The sequence below is a fragment of the Ochlerotatus camptorhynchus genome, unplaced genomic scaffold (genome assembly GCF_037179485.1).
Source record: "Ochlerotatus camptorhynchus isolate MF236.1 unplaced genomic scaffold, CSIRO-AGI_Acam_v1.1 ptg000274l, whole genome shotgun sequence".
NCBI lineage: Eukaryota > Metazoa > Arthropoda > Insecta > Diptera > Culicidae > Ochlerotatus > Ochlerotatus camptorhynchus.
Genome location: NW_027040763.1, coordinates 1,506,221 through 1,529,741, shown reverse-complemented (window position 1 = coordinate 1,529,741; position 23,521 = coordinate 1,506,221). Strand labels below are relative to the sequence as shown.

The window sequence follows — 23,521 nt, the reverse complement described above, 5'->3', positions numbered from 1 at the left end:
TCAGTCAATTCCAGTGCAATCCATCACAAGAGCATTGGACACACCTGAAAAGAATACTTCGGTATCTCAGAGGATCGACGCAGCATGGCTTGATCTACACCCGACAGGAATCTGCTGAGCAAGTAGCTGGTTTTGTAGACGCAAACTGGGCAACAGATCCTAGTGATCGCCACTCCGTTTCTGGGCATGTGTTCCAGATATATGGATCTACAACATCTTGGAGCACGAAGAAGCAAAGAACGATTGCTCTATCCTCGACCGAATCGGAATGCAGTGCTTTGGCCGACTGTATATGCGAAGCGCTGTGGATCCACAAACTTTTCGAGGAGCTGGGACTGCGCGACAAGCAGGCTGTTGTCATTTTTGAAGACAATCAGTCAGCGATTGCAATTGCTGAATCGGAGGCGCCTTCTAAGAAGCTGAAGCATACAGATGTGAAGTTGCAGTTTATTAAAGAGTGCGTCGAGAAGAAAAAGGTTACCGTACGATTCAAGCCCAGTGGTGATCAACCAGCAGATCTCTTGACCAAAGGTCTTCCACCAATCACATTCAAGAAACATTGTTTGACTTTGGGGCTACACCAGTGATTAGATTGAGGAGGGGTGTTGAGATCAATCTGATCACATTATATTAACAGTGCATTGCAACACCAGTACACCTTCTGTGTACTTATCTATCTTGACCCGTTTGACATTTATGTTCTTTATGTAACTTTGATAAATAATAATATACCTCACTCAGTTTTTATACACCAGAACGACAGCACCTGTGTCCGTTATTCTCCTCTGCGGGAGATTTCATAATCCGAATATTCTCAAAACGGACAGGTGGTGGGGGTAAAACGAACATTCTTGAAAATGTTATGCTTCTATAGACCACTCCAGGTGGGTTCGGATTGGTGCGATTTGCTTGTGAATTTTTTTGTTAGCTGTGAGAATTTTTTTTTGTTTGCTGTAAGAACTGTCATTCGAAAGTAAAAATAAACAACAAAACGAAAACAAACCCTACGCTTGCACGGTGACAGATAAAATGAGGGGTTATTGGTTTTTCCTATGTTTCGAGGGGTGAATCGATTAGCTTGGGACCGAAGAGAGTACCAGAGCTGAGCCAAAAAGTTGAGCACGTTATTTCGGGACCTTCTAGTCTTAGAGTTACCTCTATGGTAATATTGTGAAGCCTTGATCACATGATGAGTATCGGTACAAACAAAGCGACAGACGGAGCGGCTCGAAAACTTTGGTGACGAACCTGCTATTGGAATTTTTCAGTGTACCACATGGCAACACTACTACTGGATTGTACAAGCATTTTCACCAAATGTACTACTCAAAACTGAAATGCATAAAAAAAATGACAAAATGATACACTCTTTGCACACTGTCAAAGATCATTGCACACAAAATCAACTTTGTTCAAATAAAAAAAATACTAGCCCATGTGGTGACTGATGGCACAAGCTTCTAAGAAAATTCTATTACAGCGAACCACATGATTTTAATTGATTTCTTCGCCAGTTAGTCGTCTGTCACTTCGTTTGTGGTAGCATAGTAGTTAATGTTGTAATCATTTTACTGTTCTGGGATTTTACAACCTCATATATTGCACTTCGAAATTTACATCACTTCGCCGCTTTTATAGGGGAAACGCACCAGTATTGGCCATGTTCCTATTTTGGCCACCTTTTGACGATATTTAACGTGAGATTGTTGGTACAAATCATATTCACACCACGACCACAACATGCACGAACATTGTATTTAATCGGTTTTCTGAAGTGTGGCCAAAAAAGGAACCTATGGCCAATACTGGTGCACTTCTCCTATTTTTTGACACTTCCCGCGATAACTTGAATGTGTTGGAATCAGGGTTGGAATGCATTAAATATCGTTAATCAAGACAAGGTGTGACCTTTCATTCAATAAGCCATTAAATAATTAGATGTCCGTCTTACCCGAATACCCCTAAATTATGTTCCATACTTGGACCTGACAGCACTCTTTGCAGACCAACAAGCTATTTTCAAAATTCAGTTCAATGAATTTAATGTTAATTCATTTGTTTATTTTCAATTTTGACATTTCTGTGTGCAGTTATTCCAGATGGACTGTCACCACAAAACTGAAAAAAAATGTTCCAATCGAGCAAAGCAGTGCATTTTGACGGTTCAAATGTACAACTTTTGACAGACGTCCATACTTTTACTTAGAGGAATTTAGGCTAAGGATAGTGCAGTGACTTCACTTTTTGAAGTTCCAACAGAGACGATGTTAAATAAGAAGCGCGCGGAGAGAATTAAAGTAAATCTGGTTGCACGGCCAACTAATTTCTTTTTCTGCAAGGTTTGGCAATCCGCAATTTTGTGTTTACTTCAAGTGACTTTAAATTAGAGCGACTGTCGTCTGTTTCAGCATCCGGTAAAATGAATACTTTTTTAACTGTATATCGGTAGTATCGCTATTCTATGGAAGTATTTGAAGACTCAATTTTTGACAACTCTGAGTGAAACCAAATATACCACATTGGAGGGTATACCCGGAAAAAATAACATCCCAACAAACATTGTGCGCTGAATAAGAGCTAATTCAGGCAAAAATATGCTTCTTCAGCTAATTAATAGCTTATTCAGGTTTTAATCAGCTCAAATTGTTTGTTGGGATTACAATTACCATAAAATAAAATACAATTACATCAAAATATTTTGCCAACAATCGATCTTATTGTCCGTATATTGTACAAGAGATTTTAGCATATTGTTATTTCAATAGATTTACAATACGTTCCATATAGTAAGAATTTTCAACAATAGAACAACTATGCAATTAATGGTAAATGGTTCATCTTTGCTCGCGAAAAAGTGATTTATCTTATTGTTAAGATACATAACAACCCCCTTGCTCTATTTTAGATTTGCTCATTTACCATAGATTATATAGTAAAAACAATACATTTTATGGTACGCTCCCATCGTTTATCGTTGTATACAATATGATTTATTGTAAATACAATAAATTCTATTGTATGGTTACAATACATTTCATTGTGCATTTATGGTTCTTTTTTATACGGGTATTCTGCAGAGCGTTGCACAAAATTATCTAATCTGCGATTGTAGCTTTTTATCATGTATGAATGAAATTTCTCTTTTTTTTAATTCTTTCATAATTTTACTATCTTGAAAAACTACACCAGAAACGCCTTGATCTTTGTTACAGAGCTTGTGTATATGTATTTTGTTATGCTGGAGCAAATATTTAGTGAGAAAATAACGAGAATACAGCTGGTGAATAACAATAATATTCCCTGTCACTTTTCATACGCAAACTTAATTATAATTATTTAAATCTCAACAGTTAACCAGCGTCTGGCTGAAAATCTCCTAAATAAAGACAACCAACCTCAAAAATTAAATCTCAATACTTCCTATATTTTCTTCGTGAAGCGCTCGTGTTTATTTACATTGCTCGATTGGAACCGCGTTTGACGGTTCGATTGGAACTTTTGGCTTCAGTCTTCACGCGTCTCTTATATAACATCGTCTCTGGTTTCAGGTTGATCCAGCTCCGTTTGCGTTGCGTTGACGTAAATTTGACAGTTAGACAATAGATTTAGCTGTCAATTTGCCGCAACGCGTTCGATCCGGACCTAATGTGCCGTTTATTCTGGAAATCTTCAACAGTTCAAAGATTCAAATGTCGTTCCTCAAATATTCTCCCAGAATGCATTGATCAGAAAATAGGTTTTTAGGGTTTTGTTTTCCGTGGATCTTGTTTTCCATACTGACACTAAGTTTTTTTTTTACGTTGAACAGGGTTGAACAAGTATCGAGACAAGTATTTGAAAAAATATGATTTTGGTCACACTATTCATAATCAACATGTTGAAGTCAAAATATTAATTTCAATAGCAAAAAGCTTCAATTTTTCTATTTCAATTCTTAATATTCAAAAAGACTTCGGAAGACTTCTTCAGATAAAACAACGTCTTCAAACATATTGTAATTTCACCGTGCAATACAAAATTCGAGTGCGTCGGTATTTATTTCATACATTTTCTTGGGGCCAGACCTATACACGAAACGAAAATCAATTATTTTATTTATGTGTTTCACTTATATACTTTTGCCAAAGCATCAGCCTTATACATTCCATAAGACAAACCGCATACGTCCTATAAGAATGCATAAAAGGTATGTGTGACCGCTTATGTATTTCATTTGACACATGATCTTTATTAACTTTTTGCAAGGCGTCTGCTTATTAGTTGACTTATACATTTCAGTGCCAACATTTCAAAGGGGCGTAATTGCTTTTGTAAACAATGACTTTAGCCGTCGATTTCTCGCGAATGAAATCTTACCTCTCCAAAATGACAATGCTAACTGGTAGAGGAAACATTCCTCTACCTGCTGGAGTCATTATTTTTCATGAGTGAGCTGTTATTCACGAGAAATCGACGGCTAAAGCCATTGTTTACAAATGCAATTACGCCCCTTTGAAATGTTGGCACTGATTTTATGAATAATAAGCAATATAAATTTGCCAAAAGGTATACACGCTAACTTGAAAGTACCCATTAATGGTTGAAAAAGAACCATTTTGAAGAAAAGTGGCTTAACTCATTAAATGAGTAAATTTTTTACCCATTAATGAGTATCTATTACCCATTAATGAGTAATTGTTAATCATTAATGGGTAGCAGATACTCATTAATGGGTAAAATTGTTTAATCATTAATGAGTTAAGCCACTTTTCTTCAAAATGGGTATTTTTTTACTCATTAATGAGTACTTTCAAGTTAGCGTGTAAGGAAATTTCTATCCGTGTACATACTGCAACTGCCATGTACCCATTAATGGGTAAAAAAGGACCCATTTTTGATGACTATATGAGGCTGTCAAATAATGGGTGAAGTTCAATTTCAAATAATGGGTACTCTTTTACCCATTTCTCAGAGCGCTTCGGGCGAGAATAATGAGTACTTTTTTACTCATTAATGGGTGAAAAGCAACTTAGATAACATCTTCCAGTCCTCGCTTCAGTCGCAAAGTGTCTTAACGATGTCGAATGGAAATTGCTCGTTTGAAAAGTAGGTATTTCTTATTTTATTTCTTTCTGCCCACATCTAAAAATCAATCTGAAACTTGCAGGGACAGAACTAGCCGGATCAGCAAGGAGATCCCAGGAGAGCTTTGGGAGCACCATTTCTTGCACGAACGATGGAAAGACCACTGGATGGAAAATGGTGAAATAAAGATATAAATATAAATAACGTTTTGTATTCTTAACTATTCATTGTGGCTCTTTCAATGATCCATAAATCATACAAATTCTAAAAGAAAAATTCTGGTTTAAGGATTTCAAAATTGGGTACTTTGTACCCATTTTATAAAGCCAATTATTATTTAAAAATGGGTAAAAAAGTACCCCATGATTTGACGTACAAGGTCTTTACCCATTAATGGGTAAAGACGTTTTACCCATTAAATGAGTTTACCTACTTTACTTCGAAATGGGCACTTTTTCACCCATTAATGGGTACTTTCCAGTTACAGTGTAGGTCTGGAAGGGCAGGCCCCACTTTATTTACGCCAATGGCTGTCCGTGGAATTAGCGACGTCACTAATTGTGTTTACGTTCTTTTGGGTTACTAATACTATTGCATTTGACGATCTGCTTACCCTCTCTCTGTCTCATTAGCTGAGCTGAGCTTGAGCGGAACCGTTGCGTCGTCGTGAACGCAGGTTAATTTTGGCGGTCTTCGATTAATTCGTCTGAACTTTAAGATTTTGAGTGTTGAGTCCTGTGCGTCACGCGGCATTAGAAACAAGAACTTTTTTGCTTTGTAATATAGTTTTCGAATCTGGATAACTTTCGTGTGCAGCTGGAGAACCGGAGAAAAAGGTAAGTGTCAGCAGTTTCACTGATCCTACCCATCCTATGTGCCGGTTGACTTGACATTATTGTACAGTAATTGCGGTACACAAATTAAATTTTAATCAGTATTCCCCTGCACTGTCAGCCTGTGTCGTCTTTCCGAGACTAATTGGCCGTACCACAATTGATTCGATTACGAATTAATGAGGACACATAAAACTAGCTGTATATAATTTTGCTTTTACTACACATCGCTCTACCTGGGCCGGAAGAAGCACTGCTGCAGCCCATTTCGATTCCTGGTATCCGGAATGGAGAAGTGGCAGCAGCTGGGAGCCCATTGATGCCATAAGCGAAACCAAAATGTAGTCTCATTATCGTAGTGAATAGCTTCTTTAATCATGTAATGCACCGGTGGTGTTTGTTCATGTTATTATGTAGCCCACGAACACAGGTAGAATTACGCCATATTGATACAATATTTACACCTTACTTCCAGATTCAAGCCATAATGTTACCACTTTCCAGGAGGAAAACTTGCCTGTCCTACCCTGCTCCGTTCTTTGGCAAACCTATTTACTACGAATGCTGTGTACACAACGAAGCCACGCCTATTATGCCATGCATGCAGTCGCCTCTCCCTGCCACTGCGCATGCTTCACCAACACCAACTACCGTAAGTTATTTACTATTTGTAACGAAGAAGGCGTATGAGGAAGAGCAAGTTTTTGTATTTCTCTCGGAACGCCTTACTCATCACGGGGGTATAGCTCAGTGGTAGAGCATTCGACTGCAGATCGAGAGGTCCCCGGTTCAAACCCGGGTGCCCCCTCACGATCTTTTTCGTTCTTCTTGTTTTTTGTATTAAAAATTATGGGGTAATCCACACCACACCATTACAAAATACAACCCACAAAAACGAGGTTCCACCGAGATTTGAACTCGGATCGCAGGATTCAAAGTCCTGAGTGCTAACCGTTACACCATGGAACCGTAGTGCTCCCCGCTTGGGGATGGAGGGGAAAAAATGAGATGGTCGATCAATTCGTCCAAAAATATTTAAAGTCTATGTGTTGCGAACGATGCTCACAAATGTCCGTCCTTTTAAGCACATCCTTTGCTTTACTTTATCTCTCTGCATTAAACGAATTTGTTCATTGCAATTCTTCCGATTATGAAACCACTCATTGTACTTACATATATCGATATCATATTGTATTTTGCAATTGTAACTGAACTGAACTGGACTCCTGAAATGGACTTATAATGTGCGCAATGCTCAATATAGATTAGGGATTCAGCACGTTCTTTTTCTAAAGAAAATTGATCAAAATTCCATTCAAAGATGCTCTAGAATGTGAAGCATCATACGGCAAAAAATATATTTACCCTGTGCTTGCAGCCCCCGATGAAGTAGTTCCCAACTCTATTTGATGTTTTTAGTTTGAAGACAAAAATAGGCACTTCAGCCGACGTACATAGTTAATTTTCGACATCTACACAAGGTGTACAAAATGGTTCAGCAATCTTATCTTATGTTGATGCTTACACGAACAAATTTGTGTAAGTACAACAAAGTGAAAGCTAATCTTAAAATGAGTAGAAGTATAACATGACGAAGTCAATTATCTAGTGCGTCACTACACAACACAACGCGCAATGGTCCAGTTATTGGTTTATCTTGAAGATAAGATCATTTTCATGCAATGTAACGTGTTTTAAAGTCTTATAACAGCAATTATCTTAATTTAATCAATGGGGAATGAACGATTTGTTCCTATAAATATTTATTATCGAGTGCCGTGAAGAATAGAGAAATATCGATTTTATAGCAACCGTTTATCAATTTAATGCCAACTATGATTGTAGCCCCTTGAGCTGCTCCCTGTATCAAGGTTCCATGGTGTAACGGTTAGCACTCAGGACTTTGAATCCTGCGATCCGAGTTCAAATCTCGGTGGAACCTCGTTTTTTTGTTGTGGCTCTTCAAAGTAATGTTAAATTTTTGGCTGTCAACAATAGAAAAGGGCCCATCCGCTCCAACAAGATGATTGTTGTTGTTGGTAGGCGAGCATCTTCGGTTCGCAAAGAAAAAGGGCATTACATATTTTGTTCAGAAAAGCTGCTGGACCTTTTTCTATTGGTCGGGAATTATTTTCGTTAACACTGACTAACTGTTGACTCACATAGCATAGATGTATTGCTTTTTTTTTACCAAGGACTGTTAAATATGTCATTACAAAATTTTAGTCTTGTCGTTTTAGTTAAGTATTCCTATATAGTGTGATTATGACACTGTCTGTTCCCGTACAGTATTTTTGCATACATTTGTATCAACAATTTTTTACAGCAATGTTGACGTTTCCAATGAAAAGAGCTCAAAAAAGATAAGCGAGGGGGCACCCGGGTTTGAACCGGGGACCTCTCGATCTGCAGTCGAATGCTCTACCACTGAGCTATACCCCCTTGTGGTGGGGAGCTTTGAACTGCATTTCAAAAGATTTAGGGGTCACGTCAGGGTTGTACTCAGGAAATCTATCATTAAAAATGTTCTCGTAAGATACAAAATAGCAAATTGTTAAATGGTTCATTGAGCATATGTGTATGGAGAATGCTTCATTGAATACAAGTGGTTTTGAAGTCTTTCCAAATTCCGATAATCATTACATAAATAGTTGCTGTGAAATAAGTGATGAATTAGTCAAATTGGTTTATTTAACTACAATCAACTCTTTACACTCGATGTCCACTAACTCGATATTGAGTTATAGAACCATAGTAAAAATGAATTTCATGGCTATTGTAACAGCGATTTTGTATGGGATTGTGGATATCGAGTTAATTTTATAATTCGATAATTCTATAAATCGATGGCCCCTAGAAGAAAAAAAATGCTATGACAGACTGCAGTTCAACATGATTTGAATCAAACGTTGTAGAGCTGTATAAGACCGTTAAATAATGCAAAAAAACTTTTCACGTACAACAAATTCGTAGATAAATTGTTTTGTGAAGGGTAGACATTGCAACCCTTGGAAAAGGCCCCCAAAACTACGGCCGAAACGTAAAAAAACCAATCACAACACTGAGAATCCAACCAAAAATCGAGACAAAACCACTGTATTAAAAGTAGGCACGAACCTAGAGAACCATTCACTTTAAAGGTTCCTTGAATTTGTGTCTTAACTTATTTATTTATTTATTTCCATCTCATTGAGACAAATCTAGATAGAGCTGTAATTGGGCCTAACAGCTTTTGTTAACAATGACTTCTATCTATGACTTCTAAAAATGCAAGGCTCGCCCACGCAAACCAACATCCTCATTGGGTAGGGAAAGATTTCCTCTATCCGATGGTTATGTTAGTCTGCGTGGGTGTGCCTTGAGTTCCTAGAAATCATCGATAGAAGTCATTGTTTACAAAAACTGTTACGCCCTAATTCCAGCTCTATCTAGAAATGATGGTAGTATTCCTTGATGATCTTTTTAATTGCCTTATGTCAATATCGCCGAGGATCAACAAGATTTTTCTGAACTACACATGCACATACCTATTATCAGAATTCTGTATAAAGTAGCTTGACTGTATGACGGATGCTTTAAGTAGCAAAAAAGAGGTTCCACCGAGATTTGAACTCGGATCGCAGGATTCAAAGTCCTGAGTGCTAACCGTTACACCATGGAACCTATACATGCAAAGGAGTGCCAACAGACCAACATAAAATCAGTCACATATACTAGTGTATACATATTGAACGGAAGCGTTTTGTTGTACTAAAGTATCATGGTGGTAGTTCAATTAGTCCCACAATGCAGATAGAATACAATTCAAGCTGAACAATGCATTAGGTCCTAAGTAACATTGACAGATTCTCTTTGCATTCTCACGGCCATGTTAAGAAATTCACAGTTATGTTTAGCACACTGTTATTAACGAAAGAGAATCTGTCAATGTTGCTTAGGACCTAATGCATTTTCAGCTTGAATTCAATGGTAAACGAAGCCAGTAAGCTACATACACGAAAAGAATTATTCATATTGATTGTATTAAGCAAACCACATAGATTTTTGCCATTGCCATATAAGCATGAAAGATAAAGATAAGAAATTAAACTTAGTAAGATCCTATGAAGGGCGCTGAAATGAAAAGTATAAGGCTGATTTATACTCTTTATGTACTGTGAAGCATACTAATCATTGAAAGTGATAGAGTATTGATGAGGTCCCTTTTCAATATTGTTTACATTCATTATTGAATAGAAAAAGCAAAAACTGCACGGTGTGAATAAATAATGTATTTTATTAATACTACATAATATGAATAGGATAAACTAAGGCATAAACTTTATACGAAATCCGAATGATTCGCTTCTCAAGACCGACCTTTCGCGCACGGATCTGGAAAATATAGTACTGAAACTGATTATTCGTCTTTGCAGGGTAATTGGGAATGTTTCCAGAAATTTCCTGCCGTTGTATCTTCTGCTGCTCCTTCTGAATAGCATCAACGGCTGCCGTCTCGAATATTCAGATATCTTTCCTGGGTTCAAAATGAAGAGTTAATACCTATTGATAATCTAGATGATAATTATATGAACTGTAAATTAACTTTAATGTTCACGTAGTTAATATGACATCCTTCATCGGTTCAGTCAAAAAAAGGCTGATTTTTTTTTAAACAGTTGTTCTTTATTTCCTTGTTGAGCCTTCTTGATTCGTGCACCTATGTACGTCGCTCTTGGTCCCACCGTCCGACGCTATTTGGCTGCTAAGATATTGGAAACTTTCGACCTTCTCCACTGCTTGCCCCGCTACCGTAATGTTGGAAGGGTTGGCGGAGTTGACATCCAACGATTTGGTCTTGTTGACGTTGATCGTGTGATAAGTATTAGATGGGTGACCGCTTGGGAACGTCGCGTGTCGTTGGCCTTTTTGCTTTTTAGTCGTCCCGAAGGTGGATTCGAACTCAGGATTATTGCTATTTTGCCATTAGGAATGAGAGATGCCTTCCGTTTGTACGAGTGAATTTGATTTCATATTAGTTGTCATTTTGCATTCGATTAGAATCGAATTTCACGTGCACCACCCACTTGATGGGAATGCAGCATAAAACTCCCTCCTATGCTGTCTGCCTTCGTCAACGATCATACCATGTTGAAAACACCGGTTCTCGTTGGCGTTCACGTGCACCACCCACTTGATGGGAATGCAGCATAAAACTCCCTCCTATGCTGTCTTGCCTTCGTCAACGATCATACCATGTTGAAAACACCGGTTCTCGTCCGATCACCGAAGTTAAGCAACATTGGGCGCGATTAGTACTTAGATGGGTGACCGCTTGGGAACGTCGCGTGTCGTTGGCCTTTTTGCTTTTTAGTCGTCCCGACGAAGGTGGATTCGAACTCAGGATTATTGCTATTTTGCCATTAGAGATAGTGAATTTGATTTCATATTAGTTGTCATTTTGCATTCTCTTAGCAGATATTAGCCCCATTCGATTAGAATCGAATTTCACGTGCACCACCCACTTGATGGGAATGCAGCATAAAACTCCCTCCTATGCTGTCTGCCTTCGTCAACGATCATACCATGTTGAAAACACCGGTTCTCGTCCGATCACCGAAGTTAAGCAACATTGGGCGCGATTAGTACTTAGATGGGTGACCGCTTGGGAACGTCGCGTGTCGTTGGCCTTTTTGCTTTTTAGTCGTCCCGAAGGTGGATTCGAACTCAGGATTATTGCTATTTTGCCATTAGAGATAGTGAATTTGATTTCATATTAGTTGTCATTTTGCATTCTCTTAGCAGATATTAGCCCCATTCGATTAGAATCGAATTTCACGTGCACCACCCACTTGATGGGAATGCAGCATAAAACTCCCTCCTATGCTGTCTGCCTTCGTCAACGATCATACCATGTTGAAAACACCGGTTCTCGTCCGATCACCGAAGTTAAGCAACATTGGGCGCGATTAGTACTTAGATGGGTGACCGCTTGGGAACGTCGCGTGTCGTTGGCCTTTTTGCTTTTTAGTCGTCCCGAAGGTGGATTCGAACTCAGGATTATTGCTATTTTGCCATTAGAGATAGTGAATTTGATGTCATTTTGCATTCTCTTAGAAGATATTAGCCCCATTCGATTAGAATCGAATTTCACGTGCACCACCCACTAGATGGGAATGCAGCATAAAACTCCCTCCTATGCTGTCCGCCTTCGTCAACGATCATACCATGTTGAAAACACCGGTTCTCGTCCGATCACCGAAGTTAAGCAACATTGGGCGCGATTAGTACTTAGATGGGTGACCGCTTGGGAACGTCGCGTGTCGTTGGCCTTTTTGCTTTTTAGTCGTCCTGAAGGTGGATTCGAACTCAGGATTATTGCTATTTTGCCATTAGAGATAGTGAATTTGATTTCATATTAGTTGTCATTTTGCATTCTCTTAGCAGATATTAGCCCCATTCGATTAGAATCGAATTTCACGTGCACCACCCACTAGATGGGAATGCAGCATAAAACTCCCTCCTATGCTGTCTGCCTTCGTCAACGATCATACCATGTTGAAAACACCGGTTCTCGTCCGATCACCGAAGTTAAGCAACATTGGGCGCGATTAGTACTTAGATGGGTGACCGCTTGGGAACGTCGCGTGTCGTTGGCCTTTTTGCTTTTTAGTCGTCCCGAAGGTGGATTCGAACTCAGGATTATTGCTATTTTGCCATTAGAGATAGTGAATTTGATTTCATATTAGTTGTCATTTTGCATTCTCTTAGCAGATATTAGCCCCATTCGATTAGAATCGAATTTCACGTGCACCACCCACTTGATGGGAATGCAGCATAAAACTCCCTCCTATGCTGTCTGCCTTCGTCAACGATCATACCATGTTGAAAACACCGGTTCTCGTCCGATCACCGAAGTTAAGCAACATTGGGCGCGATTAGTACTTAGATGGGTGACCGCTTGGGAACGTCGCGTGTCGTTGGCCTTTTTGCTTTTTAGTCGTCCCGAAGGTGGATTCGAACTCAGGATTATTGCTATTTTGCCATTAGAGATAGTGAATTTGATTTCATATTAGTTGTCATTTTGCATTCTCTTAGCAGATATTAGCCCCATTCGATTAGAATCGAATTTCACGTGCACCACCCACTTGATGGGAATGCAGCATAAAACTCCCTCCTATGCTGTCTGCCTTCGTCAACGATCATACCATGTTGAAAACACCGGTTCTCGTCCGATCACCGAAGTTAAGCAACATTGGGCGCGATTAGTACTTAGATGGGTGACCGCTTGGGAACGTCGCGTGTCGTTGGCCTTTTTGCTTTTTAGTCGTCCCGAAGGTGGATTCGAACTCAGGATTATTGCTATTTTGCCATTAGAGATAGTGAATTTGATGTCATTTTGCATTCTCTTAGAAGATATTAGCCCCATTCGATTAGAATCGAATTTCACGTGCACCACCCACTAGATGGGAATGCAGCATAAAACTCCCTCCTATGCTGTCCGCCTTCGTCAACGATCATACCATGTTGAAAACACCGGTTCTCGTCCGATCACCGAAGTTAAGCAACATTGGGCGCGATTAGTACTTAGATGGGTGACCGCTTGGGAACGTCGCGTGTCGTTGGCCTTTTTGCTTTTTAGTCGTCCTGAAGGTGGATTCGAACTCAGGATTATTGCTATTTTGCCATTAGAGATAGTGAATTTGATTTCATATTAGTTGTCATTTTGCATTCTCTTAGCAGATATTAGCCCCATTCGATTAGAATCGAATTTCACGTGCACCACCCACTAGATGGGAATGCAGCATAAAACTCCCTCCTATGCTGTCTGCCTTCGTCAACGATCATACCATGTTGAAAACACCGGTTCTCGTCCGATCACCGAAGTTAAGCAACATTGGGCGCGATTAGTACTTAGATGGGTGACCGCTTGGGAACGTCGCGTGTCGTTGGCCTTTTTGCTTTTTAGTCGTCCTGAAGGTGGATTCGAACTCAGGATTATTGCTATTTTGCCATTAGAGATAGTGAATTTGATTTCATATTAGTTGTCATTTTGCATTCTCTTAGCAGATATTAGCCCCATTCGATTAGAATCGAATTTCACGTGCACCACCCACTAGATGGGAATGCAGCATAAAACTCCCTCCTATGCTGTCTGCCTTCGTCAACGATCATACCATGTTGAAAACACCGGTTCTCGTCCGATCACCGAAGTTAAGCAACATTGGGCGCGATTAGTACTTAGATGGGTGACCGCTTGGGAACGTCGCGTGTCGTTGGCCTTTTTGCTTTTTAGTCGTCCCGAAGGTGGATTCGAACTCAGGATTATTGCTATTTTGCCATTAGAGATAGTGAATTTGATGTCATTTTGCATTCTCTTAGAAGATATTAGCCCCATTCGATTAGAATCGAATTTCACGTGCACCACCCACTAGATGGGAATGCAGCATAAAACTCCCTCCTATGCTGTCTGCCTTCGTCAACGATCATACCATGTTGAAAACACCGGTTCTCGTCCGATCACCGAAGTTAAGCAACATTGGGCGCGATTAGTACTTAGATGGGTGACCGCTTGGGAACGTCGCGTGTCGTTGGCCTTTTTGCTTTTTAGTCGTCCCGAAGGTGGATTCGAACTCAGGATTATTGCTATTTTGCCATTAGAGATAGTGAATTTGATGTCATTTTGCATTCTCTTAGAAGATATTAGCCCCATTCGATTAGAATCGAATTTCACGTGCACCACCCACTAGATGGGAATGCAGCATAAAACTCCCTCCTATGCTGTCTGCCTTCGTCAACGATCATACCATGTTGAAAACACCGGTTCTCGTCCGATCACCGAAGTTAAGCAACATTGGGCGCGATTAGTACTTAGATGGGTGACCGCTTGGGAACGTCGCGTGTCGTTGGCCTTTTTGCTTTTTAGTCGTCCCGAAGGTGGATTCGAACTCAGGATTATTGCTATTTTGCCATTAGGAAAGAGAGATGCCTTCCGTTTGTAGGAGTGAATTTGATTTAATATTAGTTGTCATTTTGCATTCGATTAGAATCGAATTTCACGTGCACCACCCACTAGATGGGAATGCAGCATAAAACTCCCTCCTATGCTGTCTGCCTTCGTCAACGATCATACCATGTTGAAAACACCGGTTCTCGTCCGATCACCGAAGTTAAGCAACATTGGGCGCGATTAGTACTTAGATGGGTGACCGCTTGGGAACGTCGCGTGTCGTTGGCCTTTTTGCTTTTTAGTCGTCCCGAAGGTGGATTCGAACTCAGGATTATTGCTATTTTGCCATTAGAGATAGTGAATTTGATGTCATTTTGCATTCTCTTAGAAGATATTAGCCCCATTCGATTAGAATCGAATTTCACGTGCACCACCCACTAGATGGGAATGCAGCATAAAACTCCCTCCTATGCTGTCCGCCTTCGTCAACGATCATACCATGTTGAAAACACCGGTTCTCGTCCGATCACCGAAGTTAAGCAACATTGGGCGCGATTAGTACTTAGATGGGTGACCGCTTGGGAACGTCGCGTGTCGTTGGCCTTTTTGCTTTTTAGTCGTCCTGAAGGTGGATTCGAACTCAGGATTATTGCTATTTTGCCATTAGAGATAGTGAATTTGATTTCATATTAGTTGTCATTTTGCATTCTCTTAGCAGATATTAGCCCCATTCGATTAGAATCGAATTTCACGTGCACCACCCACTTGATGGGAATGCAGCATAAAACTCCCTCCTATGCTGCCTGCCTTCGTCAACGATCATACCATGTTGAAAACACCGGTTCTCGTCCGATCACCGAAGTTAAGCAACATTGGGCGCGATTAGTACTTAGATGGGTGACCGCTTGGGAACGTCGCGTGTCGTTGGCCTTTTTGCTTTTTAGTCGTCCTGAAGGTGGATTCGAACTCAGGATTATTGCTATTTTGCCATTAGAGATAGTGAATTTGATTTCATATTAGTTGTCATTTTGCATTCTCTTAGCAGATATTAGCCCCATTCGATTAGAATCGAATTTCACGTGCACCACCCACTAGATGGGAATGCAGCATAAAACTCCCTCCTATGCTGTCTGCCTTCGTCAACGATCATACCATGTTGAAAACACCGGTTCTCGTCCGATCACCGAAGTTAAGCAACATTGGGCGCGATTAGTACTTAGATGGGTGACCGCTTGGGAACGTCGCGTGTCGTTGGCCTTTTTGCTTTTTAGTCGTCCTGAAGGTGGATTCGAACTCAGGATTATTGCTATTTTGCCATTAGAGATAGTGAATTTGATTTCATATTAGTTGTCATTTTGCATTCTCTTAGCAGATATTAGCCCCATTCGATTAGAATCGAATTTCACGTGCACCACCCACTTGATGGGAATGCAGCATAAAACTCCCTCCTATGCTGCCTGCCTTCGTCAACGATCATACCATGTTGAAAACACCGGTTCTCGTCCGATCACCGAAGTTAAGCAACATTGGGCGCGATTAGTACTTAGATGGGTGACCGCTTGGGAACGTCGCGTGTCGTTGGCCTTTTTGCTTTTTAGTCGTCCTGAAGGTGGATTCGAACTCAGGATTATTGCTATTTTGCCATTAGAGATAGTGAATTTGATTTCATATTAGTTGTCATTTTGCATTCTCTTAGCAGATATTAGCCCCATTCGATTAGAATCGAATTTCACGTGCACCACCCACTAGATGGGAATGCAGCATAAAACTCCCTCCTATGCTGTCTGCCTTCGTCAACGATCATACCATGTTGAAAACACCGGTTCTCGTCCGATCACCGAAGTTAAGCAACATTGGGCGCGATTAGTACTTAGATGGGTGACCGCTTGGGAACGTCGCGTGTCGTTGGCCTTTTTGCTTTTTAGTCGTCCCGAAGGTGGATTCGAACTCAGGATTATTGCTATTTTGCCATTAGAGATAGTGAATTTGATGTCATTTTGCATTCTCTTAGAAGATATTAGCCCCATTCGATTAGAATCGAATTTCACGTGCACCACCCACTAGATGGGAATGCAGCATAAAACTCCCTCCTATGCTGTCTGCCTTCGTCAACGATCATACCATGTTGAAAACACCGGTTCTCGTCCGATCACCGAAGTTAAGCAACATTGGGCGCGATTAGTACTTAGATGGGTGACCGCTTGGGAACGTCGCGTGTCGTTGGACTTTTTGCTTTTTAGTCGTCCCGAAGGTGGATTCGAACTCAGGATTATTGCTATTTTGCCATTAGGAAAGAGAGATGCCTTCCGTTTGTAGGAGTGAATTTGATTTAATATTAGTTGTCATTTTGCATTCGATTAGAATCGAATTTCACGTGCACCACCCACTAGATGGGAATGCAGCATAAAACTCCCTCCTATGCTATCTGCCTTCGTCAACGATCATACCATGTTGAAAACACCGGTTCTCGTCCGATCACCGAAGTTAAGCAACATTGGGCGCGATTAGTACTTAGATGGGTGACCGCTTGGGAACGTCGCGTGTCGTTGGCCTTTTTGCTTTTTAGTCGTCCTGAAGGTGGATTCGAACTCAGGATTATTGCTATTTTGCCATTAGAGATAGTGAATTTGATTTCATATTAGTTGTCATTTTGCATTCTCTTAGCAGATATTAGCCCCATTCGATTAGAATCGAATTTCACGTGCACCACCCACTTGATGGGAATGCAGCATAAAACTCCCTCCTATGCTGCCTGCCTTCGTCAACGATCATACCATGTTGAAAACACCGGTTCTCGTCCGATCACCGAAGTTAAGCAACATTGGGCGCGATTAGTACTTAGATGGGTGACCGCTTGGGAACGTCGCGTGTCGTTGGCCTTTTTGCTTTTTAGTCGTCCCGAAGGTGGATTCGAACTCAGGATTATTGCTATTTTGCCATTAGAGATAGTGAATTTGATGTCATTTTGCATTCTCTTAGAAGATATTAGCCCCATTCGATTAGAATCGAATTTCACGTGCACCACCCACTAGATGGGAATGCAGCATAAAACTCCCTCCTATGCTGTCTGCCTTCGTCAACGATCATACCATGTTGAAAACACCGGTTCTCGTCCGATCACCGAAGTTAAGCAACATTGGGCGCGATTAGTACTTAGATGGGTGACCGCTTGGGAACGTCGCGTGTCGTTGGCCTTTTTGCTTTTTAGTCGTCCTGAAGGTGGATTCGAACTCAGGATTATTGCTATTTTGCCATTAGAGATAGTGAATTTGATGTCATTTTGCATTCTCTTAGCAGATATTAGCCCCATTCGATTAGAATCGAATTTCACGTGCACCACCCACTAGATGGGAATGCAGCATAAAACTCCCTCCTATGCTGTCTGCCTTCGTCAACGATCATACCATGTTGAAAACACCGGTTCTCGTCCGATCACCGAAGTTAAGCAACATTGGGCGCGATTAGTACTTAGATGGGTGACCGCTTGGGAACGTCGCGTGTCGTTGGCCTTTTTGCTTTTTAGTCGTCCCGAAGGTGGATTCGAACTCAGGATTATTGCTATTTTGCCATTAGGAAAGAGAGATGCCTTCCGTTTGTAGGAGTGAATTTGATTTAATATTAGTTGTCATTTTGCATTCGATTAGAATCGAATTTCACGTGCACCACCCACTAGATGGGAATGCAGCATAAAACTCCCTCCTATGCTATCTGCCTTCGTCAACGATCATACCATGTTGAAAACACCGGTTCTCGTCCGATCACCGAAGTTAAGCAACATTGGGCGCGATTAGTACTTAGATGGGTGACCGCTTGGGAACGTCGCGTGTCGTTGGCCTTTTTGCTTTTTAGTCGTCCCGAAGGTGGATTCGAACTCAGGATTATTGCTATTTTGCCATTAGGAAAGAGAGATGCCTTCCGTTTGTAGGAGTGAATTTGATTTAATATTAGTTGTCATTTTGCATTCGATTAGAATCGAATTTCACGTGCACCACCCACTAGATGGGAATGCAGCATAAAACTCCCTCCTATGCTATCTGCCTTCGTCAACGATCATACCATGTTGAAAACACCGGTTCTCGTCCGATCACCGAAGTTAAGCAACATTGGGCGCGATTAGTACTTAGATGGGTGACCGCTTGGGAACGTCGCGTGTCGTTGGCCTTTTTGCTTTTTAGTCGTCCCGAAGGTGGATTCGAACTCAGGATTATTGCTATTTTGCCATTAGGAAAGAGAGATGCCTTCCGTTTGTAGGAGTGAATTTGATTTAATATTAGTTGTCATTTTGCATTCGATTAGAATCGAATTTCACGTGCACCACCCACTAGATGGGAATGCAGCATAAAACTCCCTCCTATGCTATCTGCCTTCGTCAACGATCATACCATGTTGAAAACACCGGTTCTCGTCCGATCACCGAAGTTAAGCAACATTGGGCGCGATTAGTACTTAGATGGGTGACCGCTTGGGAACGTCGCGTGTCGTTGGCCTTTTTGCTTTTTAGTCGTCCCGAAGGTGGATTCGAACTCAGGATTATTGCTATTTTGCCATTAGGAAAGAGAGATGCCTTCCGTTTGTAGGAGTGAATTTGATTTAATATTAGTTGTCATTTTGCATTCGATTAGAATCGAATTTCACGTGCACCACCCACTAGATGGGAATGCAGCATAAAACTCCCTCCTATGCTATCTGCCTTCGTCAACGATCATACCATGTTGAAAACACCGGTTCTCGTCCGATCACCGAAGTTAAGCAACATTGGGCGCGATTAGTACTTAGATGGGTGACCGCTTGGGAACGTCGCGTGTCGTTGGCCTTTTTGCTTTTTAGTCGTCCCGAAGGTGGATTCGAACTCAGGATTATTGCTATTTTGCCATTAGGAAAGAGAGATGCCTTCCGTTTGTAGGAGTGAATTTGATTTAATATTAGTTGTCATTTTGCATTCGATTAGAATCGAATTTCACGTGCACCACCCACTAGATGGGAATGCAGCATAAAACTCCCTCCTATGCTATCTGCCTTCGTCAACGATCATACCATGTTGAAAACACCGGTTCTCGTCCGATCACCGAAGTTAAGCAACATTGGGCGCGATTAGTACTTAGATGGGTGACCGCTTGGGAACGTCGCGTGTCGTTGGCCTTTTTGCTTTTTAGTCGTCCCGAAGGTGGATTCGAACTCAGGATTATTGCTATTTTGCCATTAGAGATAGTGAATTTGATGTCATTTTGCATTCTCTTAGCAGATATTAGCCCCATTCGATTAGAATCGAATTTCACGTGCACCACCCACTTGATGGGAATGCAGCATAAAACTCCCTCCTATGCTGTCTGCCTTCGTCAACGATCATACCATGTTGAAAACACCGGTTCTCGTCCGATCACCGAAGTTAAGCAACATTGGGCGCGATTAGTACTTAGATGGGTGACCGCTTGGGAACGTCGCGTGTCGTTGGCCTTTTTGCTTTTTAGTCGTCCCGAAGGTGGATTCGAACTCAGGATTATTGCTATTTTGCCATTAGAGATAGTGAATTTGATGTCATTTTGCATTCTCTTAGAAGATATTAGCCCCATTCGATTAGAATCGAATTTCACGTGCACCACCCACTAGATGGGAATGCAGCATAAAACTCCCTCCTATGCTGTCTGCCTTCGTCAACGATCATACCATGTTGAAAACACCGGTTCTCGTCCGATCACCGAAGTTAAGCAACATTGGGCGCGATTAGTACTTAGATGGGTGACCGCTTGGGAACGTCGCGTGTCGTTGGCCTTTTTGCTTTTTAGTCGTCCCGAAGGTGGATTCGAACTCAGGATTATTGCTATTTTGCCATTAGGAAAGAGAGATGCCTTCCGTTTGTAGGAGTGAATTTGATTTAATATTAGTTGTCATTTTGCATTCGATTAGAATCGAATTTCACGTGCACCACCCACTAGATGGGAATGCAGCATAAAACTCCCTCCTATGCTGTCCGCCTTCGTCAACGATCATACCATGTTGAAAACACCGGTTCTCGTCCGATCACCGAAGTTAAGCAACATTGGGCGCGATTAGTACTTAGATGGGTGACCGCTTGGGAACGTCGCGTGTCGTTGGCCTTTTTGCTTTTTAGTCGTCCCGAAGGTGGATTCGAACTCAGGATTATTGCTATTTTGCCATTAGGAAAGAGAGATGCCTTCCGTTTGTAGGAGTGAATTTGATTTAATATTAGTTGTCATTTTGCATTCGATTAGAATCGAATTTCACGTGCACCACCCACTAGATGGGAATGCAGCATAAAACTCCCTCCTATGCTATCTGCCTTCGTCAACGATCATACCATGTTGAAAACACCGGTTCTCGTCCGATCACCGAAGTTAAGCAACATTGGGCGCGATTAGTACTTAGATGGGTGACCGCTTGGGAACGTCGCGTGTCGTTGGCCTTTTTGCTTTTTAGTCGTCCCGAAGGTGGATTCGAACTCAGGATTATTGCTATTTTGCCATTAGAGATAGTGAATTTGATGTCATTTTGCATTCTCTTAGAAGATATTAGCCCCATTCGATTAGAATCGAATTTCACGTGCACCACCCACTAGATGGGAATGCAGCATAAAACTCCCTCCTATGCTATCTGCCTTCGTCAACGATCATACCATGTTGAAAACACCGGTTCTCGTCCGATCACCGAAGTTAAGCAACATTGGGCGCGATTAGTACTTAGATGGGTGACCGCTTGGGAACGTCGCGTGTCGTTGGCCTTTTTGCTTTTTAGTCGTCCCGAAGGTGGATTCGAACTCAGGATTATTGCTATTTTGCCATTAGGAAAGAGAGATGCCTTCCGTTTGTAGGAGTGAATTTGATTTAATATTAGTTGTCATTTTGCATTCGATTAGAATCGAATTTCACGTGCACCACCCACTAGATGGGAATGCAGCATAAAACTCCCTCCTATGCTGCCTGCCTTCGTCAACGATCATACCATGTTGAAAACACCGGTTCTCGTCCGATCACCGAAGTTAAGCAACATTGGGCGCGATTAGTACTTAGATGGGTGACCGCTTGGGAACGTCGCGTGTCGTTGGCCTTTTTGCTTTTTAGTCGTCCCGAAGGTGGATTCGAACTCAGGATTATTGCTATTTTGCCATTAGAGATAGTGAATTTGATGTCATTTTGCATTCTCTTAGCAGATATTAGCCCCATTCGATTAGAATCGAATTTCACGTGCACCACCCACTTGATGGGAATGCAGCATAAAACTCCCTCCTATGCTGTCTGCCTTCGTCAACGATCATACCATGTTGAAAACACCGGTTCTCGTCCGATCACCGAAGTTAAGCAACATTGGGCGCGATTAGTACTTAGATGGGTGACCGCTTGGGAACGTCGCGTGTCGTTGGCCTTTTTGCTTTTTAGTCGTCCTGAAGGTGGATTCGAACTCAGGATTATTGCTATTTTGCCATTAGAGATAGTGAATTTGATTTCATATTAGTTGTCATTTTGCATTCTCTTAGCAGATATTAGCCCCATTCGATTAGAATCGAATTTCACGTGCACCACCCACTTGATGGGAATGCAGCATAAAACTCCCTCCTATGCTGCCTGCCTTCGTCAACGATCATACCATGTTGAAAACACCGGTTCTCGTCCGATCACCGAAGTTAAGCAACATTGGGCGCGATTAGTACTTAGATGGGTGACCGCTTGGGAACGTCGCGTGTCGTTGGCCTTTTTGCTTTTTAGTCGTCCCGAAGGTGGATTCGAACTCAGGATTATTGCTATTTTGCCATTAGAGATAGTGAATTTGATGTCATTTTGCATTCTCTTAGAAGATATTAGCCCCATTCGATTAGAATCGAATTTCACGTGCACCACCCACTTGATGGGAATGCAGCATAAATCTCCCTCCTATGCTGTCCGCCTTCGTCAACGATCATACCATGTTGAAAACACCGGTTCTCGTCCGATCACCGAAGTTAAGCAACATTGGGCGCGATTAGTACTTAGATGGGTGACCGCTTGGGAACGTCGCGTGTCGTTGGCCTTTTTGCTTTTTAGTCGTCCCGAAGGTGGATTCGAACTCAGGATTATTGCTATTTTGCCATTAGAGATAGTGAATTTGATGTCATTTTGCATTCTCTTAGAAGATATTAGCCCCATTCGATTAGAATCGAATTTCACGTGCACCACCCACTAGATGGGAATGCAGCATAAAACTCCCTCCTATGCTGTCTGCCTTCGTCAACGATCATACCATGTTGAAAACACCGGTTCTCGTCCGATCACCGAAGTTAAGCAACATTGGGCGCGATTAGTACTTAGATGGGTGACCGCTTGGGAACGTCGCGTGTCGTTGGCCTTTTTGCTTTTTAGTCGTCCCGAAGGTGGATTCGAACTCAGGATTATTGCTATTTTGCCATTAGGAAAGAGAGATGCCTTCCGTTTGTAGGAGTGAATTTGATTTAATATTAGTTGTCATTTTGCATTCGATTAGAATCGAATTTCACGTGCACCACCCACTAGATGGGAATGCAGCATAAAACTCCCTCCTATGCTATCTGCCTTCGTCAACGATCATACCATGTTGAAAACACCGGTTCTCGTCCGATCACCGAAGTTAAGCAACATTGGGCGCGATTAGTACTTAGATGGGTGACCGCTTGGGAACGTCGCGTGTCGTTGGCCTTTTTGCTTTTTAGTCGTCCCGAAGGTGGATTCGA

At 41.4% G+C, this 23,521-nt stretch overlaps 44 non-coding genes across 44 annotated transcripts; 41 read left to right on the top strand and 3 right to left on the bottom strand.

The window, feature by feature from the left end:
• The first annotated feature begins 6,633 nt into the window (after positions 1-6,633).
• TRNAC-GCA (transfer RNA cysteine (anticodon GCA)) lies at positions 6,634-6,705 on the top strand. Its single transcript has one exon. It is a non-coding gene; the product is annotated as a tRNA-Cys (tRNA).
• An 89-nt stretch (positions 6,706-6,794) lies between these two features.
• TRNAQ-UUG (transfer RNA glutamine (anticodon UUG)) lies at positions 6,795-6,866 on the bottom strand. The gene has a single exon. It is a non-coding gene; the product is annotated as a tRNA-Gln (tRNA).
• A 901-nt stretch (positions 6,867-7,767) lies between these two features.
• TRNAQ-UUG (transfer RNA glutamine (anticodon UUG)) lies at positions 7,768-7,839 on the top strand. The gene has a single exon. It is a non-coding gene; the product is annotated as a tRNA-Gln (tRNA).
• Positions 7,840-8,267: 428 nt separating this feature from the next.
• Positions 8,268-8,339, bottom strand: TRNAC-GCA (transfer RNA cysteine (anticodon GCA)). The gene has a single exon. It is a non-coding gene; the product is annotated as a tRNA-Cys (tRNA).
• A 1,149-nt stretch (positions 8,340-9,488) lies between these two features.
• On the bottom strand, positions 9,489-9,560 carry TRNAQ-UUG (transfer RNA glutamine (anticodon UUG)). Its single transcript has one exon. It is a non-coding gene; the product is annotated as a tRNA-Gln (tRNA).
• A 1,557-nt stretch (positions 9,561-11,117) lies between these two features.
• LOC135706117 (5S ribosomal RNA) lies at positions 11,118-11,236 on the top strand. Its single transcript, XR_010518088.1, has one exon. It is a non-coding gene; the product is annotated as a 5S ribosomal RNA (ribosomal RNA).
• Positions 11,237-11,447: 211 nt separating this feature from the next.
• On the top strand, positions 11,448-11,566 carry LOC135706116 (5S ribosomal RNA). The gene has a single exon (XR_010518087.1). It is a non-coding gene; the product is annotated as a 5S ribosomal RNA (ribosomal RNA).
• A 208-nt stretch (positions 11,567-11,774) lies between these two features.
• On the top strand, positions 11,775-11,893 carry LOC135706114 (5S ribosomal RNA). The gene has a single exon (XR_010518086.1). It is a non-coding gene; the product is annotated as a 5S ribosomal RNA (ribosomal RNA).
• A 196-nt stretch (positions 11,894-12,089) lies between these two features.
• On the top strand, positions 12,090-12,208 carry LOC135706112 (5S ribosomal RNA). The gene has a single exon (XR_010518084.1). It is a non-coding gene; the product is annotated as a 5S ribosomal RNA (ribosomal RNA).
• A 208-nt stretch (positions 12,209-12,416) lies between these two features.
• LOC135706111 (5S ribosomal RNA) lies at positions 12,417-12,535 on the top strand. The gene has a single exon (XR_010518083.1). It is a non-coding gene; the product is annotated as a 5S ribosomal RNA (ribosomal RNA).
• A 208-nt stretch (positions 12,536-12,743) lies between these two features.
• Positions 12,744-12,862, top strand: LOC135706110 (5S ribosomal RNA). The gene has a single exon (XR_010518082.1). It is a non-coding gene; the product is annotated as a 5S ribosomal RNA (ribosomal RNA).
• A 208-nt stretch (positions 12,863-13,070) lies between these two features.
• Positions 13,071-13,189, top strand: LOC135706109 (5S ribosomal RNA). The gene has a single exon (XR_010518081.1). It is a non-coding gene; the product is annotated as a 5S ribosomal RNA (ribosomal RNA).
• A 196-nt stretch (positions 13,190-13,385) lies between these two features.
• LOC135706108 (5S ribosomal RNA) lies at positions 13,386-13,504 on the top strand. The gene has a single exon (XR_010518080.1). It is a non-coding gene; the product is annotated as a 5S ribosomal RNA (ribosomal RNA).
• A 208-nt stretch (positions 13,505-13,712) lies between these two features.
• Positions 13,713-13,831, top strand: LOC135706107 (5S ribosomal RNA). The gene has a single exon (XR_010518079.1). It is a non-coding gene; the product is annotated as a 5S ribosomal RNA (ribosomal RNA).
• Positions 13,832-14,039: 208 nt separating this feature from the next.
• On the top strand, positions 14,040-14,158 carry LOC135706106 (5S ribosomal RNA). The gene has a single exon (XR_010518078.1). It is a non-coding gene; the product is annotated as a 5S ribosomal RNA (ribosomal RNA).
• Positions 14,159-14,354: 196 nt separating this feature from the next.
• On the top strand, positions 14,355-14,473 carry LOC135706105 (5S ribosomal RNA). The gene has a single exon (XR_010518077.1). It is a non-coding gene; the product is annotated as a 5S ribosomal RNA (ribosomal RNA).
• Positions 14,474-14,669: 196 nt separating this feature from the next.
• LOC135706104 (5S ribosomal RNA) lies at positions 14,670-14,788 on the top strand. The gene has a single exon (XR_010518076.1). It is a non-coding gene; the product is annotated as a 5S ribosomal RNA (ribosomal RNA).
• Positions 14,789-14,995: 207 nt separating this feature from the next.
• On the top strand, positions 14,996-15,114 carry LOC135706103 (5S ribosomal RNA). The gene has a single exon (XR_010518075.1). It is a non-coding gene; the product is annotated as a 5S ribosomal RNA (ribosomal RNA).
• Positions 15,115-15,310: 196 nt separating this feature from the next.
• LOC135706101 (5S ribosomal RNA) lies at positions 15,311-15,429 on the top strand. Its single transcript, XR_010518073.1, has one exon. It is a non-coding gene; the product is annotated as a 5S ribosomal RNA (ribosomal RNA).
• A 208-nt stretch (positions 15,430-15,637) lies between these two features.
• LOC135706100 (5S ribosomal RNA) lies at positions 15,638-15,756 on the top strand. Its single transcript, XR_010518072.1, has one exon. It is a non-coding gene; the product is annotated as a 5S ribosomal RNA (ribosomal RNA).
• Positions 15,757-15,964: 208 nt separating this feature from the next.
• Positions 15,965-16,083, top strand: LOC135706098 (5S ribosomal RNA). The gene has a single exon (XR_010518071.1). It is a non-coding gene; the product is annotated as a 5S ribosomal RNA (ribosomal RNA).
• A 208-nt stretch (positions 16,084-16,291) lies between these two features.
• Positions 16,292-16,410, top strand: LOC135706097 (5S ribosomal RNA). The gene has a single exon (XR_010518070.1). It is a non-coding gene; the product is annotated as a 5S ribosomal RNA (ribosomal RNA).
• Positions 16,411-16,618: 208 nt separating this feature from the next.
• Positions 16,619-16,737, top strand: LOC135706096 (5S ribosomal RNA). The gene has a single exon (XR_010518069.1). It is a non-coding gene; the product is annotated as a 5S ribosomal RNA (ribosomal RNA).
• A 196-nt stretch (positions 16,738-16,933) lies between these two features.
• On the top strand, positions 16,934-17,052 carry LOC135706147 (5S ribosomal RNA). The gene has a single exon (XR_010518116.1). It is a non-coding gene; the product is annotated as a 5S ribosomal RNA (ribosomal RNA).
• Positions 17,053-17,259: 207 nt separating this feature from the next.
• Positions 17,260-17,378, top strand: LOC135706095 (5S ribosomal RNA). The gene has a single exon (XR_010518068.1). It is a non-coding gene; the product is annotated as a 5S ribosomal RNA (ribosomal RNA).
• A 208-nt stretch (positions 17,379-17,586) lies between these two features.
• On the top strand, positions 17,587-17,705 carry LOC135706094 (5S ribosomal RNA). Its single transcript, XR_010518067.1, has one exon. It is a non-coding gene; the product is annotated as a 5S ribosomal RNA (ribosomal RNA).
• A 196-nt stretch (positions 17,706-17,901) lies between these two features.
• LOC135706093 (5S ribosomal RNA) lies at positions 17,902-18,020 on the top strand. The gene has a single exon (XR_010518066.1). It is a non-coding gene; the product is annotated as a 5S ribosomal RNA (ribosomal RNA).
• Positions 18,021-18,216: 196 nt separating this feature from the next.
• Positions 18,217-18,335, top strand: LOC135706092 (5S ribosomal RNA). The gene has a single exon (XR_010518065.1). It is a non-coding gene; the product is annotated as a 5S ribosomal RNA (ribosomal RNA).
• A 207-nt stretch (positions 18,336-18,542) lies between these two features.
• Positions 18,543-18,661, top strand: LOC135706091 (5S ribosomal RNA). The gene has a single exon (XR_010518064.1). It is a non-coding gene; the product is annotated as a 5S ribosomal RNA (ribosomal RNA).
• Positions 18,662-18,868: 207 nt separating this feature from the next.
• Positions 18,869-18,987, top strand: LOC135706089 (5S ribosomal RNA). The gene has a single exon (XR_010518062.1). It is a non-coding gene; the product is annotated as a 5S ribosomal RNA (ribosomal RNA).
• A 207-nt stretch (positions 18,988-19,194) lies between these two features.
• On the top strand, positions 19,195-19,313 carry LOC135706088 (5S ribosomal RNA). Its single transcript, XR_010518061.1, has one exon. It is a non-coding gene; the product is annotated as a 5S ribosomal RNA (ribosomal RNA).
• Positions 19,314-19,520: 207 nt separating this feature from the next.
• On the top strand, positions 19,521-19,639 carry LOC135706087 (5S ribosomal RNA). Its single transcript, XR_010518060.1, has one exon. It is a non-coding gene; the product is annotated as a 5S ribosomal RNA (ribosomal RNA).
• Positions 19,640-19,846: 207 nt separating this feature from the next.
• On the top strand, positions 19,847-19,965 carry LOC135706086 (5S ribosomal RNA). The gene has a single exon (XR_010518059.1). It is a non-coding gene; the product is annotated as a 5S ribosomal RNA (ribosomal RNA).
• Positions 19,966-20,161: 196 nt separating this feature from the next.
• Positions 20,162-20,280, top strand: LOC135706085 (5S ribosomal RNA). Its single transcript, XR_010518058.1, has one exon. It is a non-coding gene; the product is annotated as a 5S ribosomal RNA (ribosomal RNA).
• Positions 20,281-20,476: 196 nt separating this feature from the next.
• Positions 20,477-20,595, top strand: LOC135706084 (5S ribosomal RNA). Its single transcript, XR_010518057.1, has one exon. It is a non-coding gene; the product is annotated as a 5S ribosomal RNA (ribosomal RNA).
• A 207-nt stretch (positions 20,596-20,802) lies between these two features.
• LOC135706082 (5S ribosomal RNA) lies at positions 20,803-20,921 on the top strand. Its single transcript, XR_010518056.1, has one exon. It is a non-coding gene; the product is annotated as a 5S ribosomal RNA (ribosomal RNA).
• Positions 20,922-21,128: 207 nt separating this feature from the next.
• On the top strand, positions 21,129-21,247 carry LOC135706081 (5S ribosomal RNA). The gene has a single exon (XR_010518055.1). It is a non-coding gene; the product is annotated as a 5S ribosomal RNA (ribosomal RNA).
• A 196-nt stretch (positions 21,248-21,443) lies between these two features.
• LOC135706080 (5S ribosomal RNA) lies at positions 21,444-21,562 on the top strand. The gene has a single exon (XR_010518054.1). It is a non-coding gene; the product is annotated as a 5S ribosomal RNA (ribosomal RNA).
• A 207-nt stretch (positions 21,563-21,769) lies between these two features.
• Positions 21,770-21,888, top strand: LOC135706079 (5S ribosomal RNA). The gene has a single exon (XR_010518053.1). It is a non-coding gene; the product is annotated as a 5S ribosomal RNA (ribosomal RNA).
• Positions 21,889-22,084: 196 nt separating this feature from the next.
• LOC135706077 (5S ribosomal RNA) lies at positions 22,085-22,203 on the top strand. Its single transcript, XR_010518051.1, has one exon. It is a non-coding gene; the product is annotated as a 5S ribosomal RNA (ribosomal RNA).
• A 208-nt stretch (positions 22,204-22,411) lies between these two features.
• On the top strand, positions 22,412-22,530 carry LOC135706076 (5S ribosomal RNA). The gene has a single exon (XR_010518050.1). It is a non-coding gene; the product is annotated as a 5S ribosomal RNA (ribosomal RNA).
• Positions 22,531-22,726: 196 nt separating this feature from the next.
• LOC135706075 (5S ribosomal RNA) lies at positions 22,727-22,845 on the top strand. The gene has a single exon (XR_010518049.1). It is a non-coding gene; the product is annotated as a 5S ribosomal RNA (ribosomal RNA).
• A 196-nt stretch (positions 22,846-23,041) lies between these two features.
• On the top strand, positions 23,042-23,160 carry LOC135706074 (5S ribosomal RNA). Its single transcript, XR_010518048.1, has one exon. It is a non-coding gene; the product is annotated as a 5S ribosomal RNA (ribosomal RNA).
• A 207-nt stretch (positions 23,161-23,367) lies between these two features.
• LOC135706073 (5S ribosomal RNA) lies at positions 23,368-23,486 on the top strand. The gene has a single exon (XR_010518047.1). It is a non-coding gene; the product is annotated as a 5S ribosomal RNA (ribosomal RNA).
• The last annotated feature ends 35 nt before the right edge of the window (positions 23,487-23,521 follow it).